Genomic DNA, 3,416 nt, shown 5'->3' with positions numbered 1-3,416 from the left:
CATATGCTGTACTGATATATTCGACTAGTGTTGTGGTGAGCTGATTTTAATGCATATATAGTATGATAAATTGCTCTATCGATATTTTCGACTAGTACTGTTGTGAGCTAATGTTATTGCATATATATTATGAAAATTTGCTCTACTGATATATCCGACGAGTATTGTGGTGAGCTGATGATATTGCATATATATTATATGAAAATTTGCTCTACTGATATATTCGACTAGTATTGAAATGAGCCAATTTTATTGGATATATACTATGAAAAGTTGCTCTACTGATATTTTCCTCTAGTACTGTAGTGAGCTGATTATATTGCACATGTAATATGAGAATTAGCTGTACTGATATTTTCGACTAGTATGGTGGTGAGCAAAATTTATTTGATATATAATATGAAAATTTCCTCCACACTTTTTTTCGACTAGTATTGTGGTGAGCTAATTATATTGCACATGTAATATGAGAATTAGCTCTACTGATATTTACGACTAGAATGGTGGTGTGCAAATTTTATTGGATATATGATATGAAAATTTGCCCTACTGATGTTTTCGACTAGTATTGTGGTGAGCTAATTTTATTGCGTACATAATATGAAAACTTGCACTACTGATATTTTCGACTAGTATTGTGGTAGGCTAATTTTATTGCATATATAATATGAACATTTGCTCTATTGATATTTTCGACAAGTATCGTGGTGAGCTACTTTTATTGCATATATAATATGAAAACTTGATCTACCCAATTTTGCGAATAGTATTGTGGTGTGCTAATTTATTGCATATATGATATGAAAATTTGCTTTACTGATATTTCCGCCAAGTAATGTGGTGACCTAATTTTGTTGCATTTATAATGTGAAAATTTGCTCTACTGATATTTCCAACTAGCACTGTCCTTATCTAATTTCTTGGCGTATATAATATGAAAATTTGATTTCTTGAAATTTTCTGCTCAAGACAAATTCTATTGTGGAAAATTTGATCTATTGATATTTTCGACTAGTACTGTGGTCAGCTGATTTTATTGCATATATAATATGAAAATTTGCTCTAGTGATATTTTCGAATAGTATTGTCTTAGGCTAATTTTATTGCATATGTAATATGAAAATTTTTTCTATTGACATTTTCAACTGATGACAAATTTTACTATTCATAATTGTATCTACTGATATTTTCGACTAGTATTGTGGTGTGCTTATGTCACTCCATATATAATATGAAAATTTGTTTTACTGATATTTCCGACTAGTATTGTGTTGAGCTAATTTCATTGCATATATAATATGAAAATTTGCGCTACTGATATTTCCGGCTAGCATTGTGGTGAGGTTATTTTATTGCATATATAATATGAAAGTTTGCTGTACTGATATTTTCGATTAGCATTGTGGTGAGCTAATTTCATTGCGTATATAATAAGAAAATTTGATCTACTGATATCTTCGACCAGTAATGTGGTGAGCTAATTCTACTGCTTGTATAATATGAAAATTTGTTGTATTGTATTTTTCTTCTGGTGACAAATTTTATTGTGTAAAATTTCTTCTATTGTTATTTTCGACTAGTATTGTGGTGAGCTATTTTTATTGCGTATATATTATGAATATTTGTTCTATTGAAATTTTCTACTGCTGACGAAATTTTTGGTTTATAATTGGACGTATTGATATTTTCGACTAGTATTGTGGTGAGATAATTTTATTGTATATGCAGTATGAAAATTTGTTCTATTGACATTTTCAACTGGTATTGTGGTGAGCTAATTTTATTGCAGGTATAATATGAAAATTTGCTTTACCAATATTTTCTACTAGTATTGTGGTGAGCTAATTGTGTTGCATATATGATATGAAAATATGCTATACTGATATTTCCGACTAGTATTGTGATGATCTAATTTTATTGTATATGCAGTATGAAAATTTGCTCTACTGATATATTCGACTAGTATTGTGGTGAGCTAATTTTTATGCATTTATAATATGAATATTTGCTCTGCTTATATTTTCGACTAGTATTGTGGTGAGCTGATTATATTGCACATGTAATATGAGAATTAGCTGTACTGATATTTTCGACTAGTATGGTGGTGAGCAAAATTTATTTGATATATAATATGAAAATTTCATCCACTCTTTTTTTCGACTAGTATTGTGGTGAGCTAATTATATTGCACATGTAATATGAGAATTAGCTCTACTGATATTTACGACTAGAATGGTGGTGTGCAAATTTTATTGGATATATGATATGAAAATTTGCCCTACTGATGTTTTCGACTAGTATTGTGGTGAGCTAATTTTATTGCGTACATAATATGAAAACTTGCACTACTGATATTTTCGACTAGTATTGTGGTAGGCTAATTTTATTGCATATATAATATGAAAATTTTCACTACTGATATATTCAACTAGTATTGTGTTGAGCTAATTTTTATGCATACATAATAAGAATATTTGGTCTGCTGATATTTTCTACCGGTATTGTTGTGAGCTAATTTTATTGCATATATAATATGAACATTTGCTCTATTGATATTTTCGACAAGTATCGTGGTGAGCTACTTTTATTGCATATATAATATGAAAACTTGATCTACCCAATTTTGCGAATAGTATTGTGGTGTGCTAATTTATTGCATATATGATATGAAAATTTGCTTTACTGATATTTCCGCCAAGTAATGTGGTGACCTAATTTTGTTGCATTTATAATGTGAAAATTTGCTCTACTGATATTTCCAACTAGCACTGTCCTTATCTAATTTCTTGGCGTATATAATATGAAAATTTGATTTCTTGAAATTTTCTGCTCAAGACAAATTCTATTGTGGAAAATTTGATCTATTGATATTTTCGACTAGTACTGTGGTGAGCTAATTTTATTGCAGGTATAATATGAAAATTTGCTTTACCAATATTTTCTACTAGTATTGTGGTGAGCTAATTGTGTTGCATATATGATATGAAAATATGCTATACTGATATTTCCGACTAGTATTGTGATGATCTAATTTTATTGTATATGCAGTATGAAAATTTGCTCTACTGATATATTCGACTAGTATTGTGGTGAGCTAATTTTTATGCATTTATAATATGAATATTTGCTCTGCTTATATTTTCAACTAGTATTGTGGTGAGCTGATTATATTGCACATGTAATATGAGAATTAGCTGTACTGATATTTTCGACTAGTATGGTGGTGAGCAAAGTTTATTTGATATATAATATGAAAATTTCATCCACTCTTTTTTTCGACTAGTATTGTGGTGAGCTAATTATATTGCACATGTAATATGAGAATTAGCTCTACTGATATTTACGACTAGAATGGTGGTGTGCAAATTTTATTGGATATATGATATGAAAATTTACACTACTGATATATCGGACTA

The sequence above is a fragment of the Lasioglossum baleicum genome, unplaced genomic scaffold (genome assembly GCF_051020765.1).
Source record: "Lasioglossum baleicum unplaced genomic scaffold, iyLasBale1 scaffold0542, whole genome shotgun sequence".
Lineage (NCBI taxonomy): Eukaryota > Metazoa > Arthropoda > Insecta > Hymenoptera > Halictidae > Lasioglossum > Lasioglossum baleicum.
The sequence above is the reverse complement of the archived record's forward strand: the minus strand, read 5'-3'. Positions refer to the sequence as shown.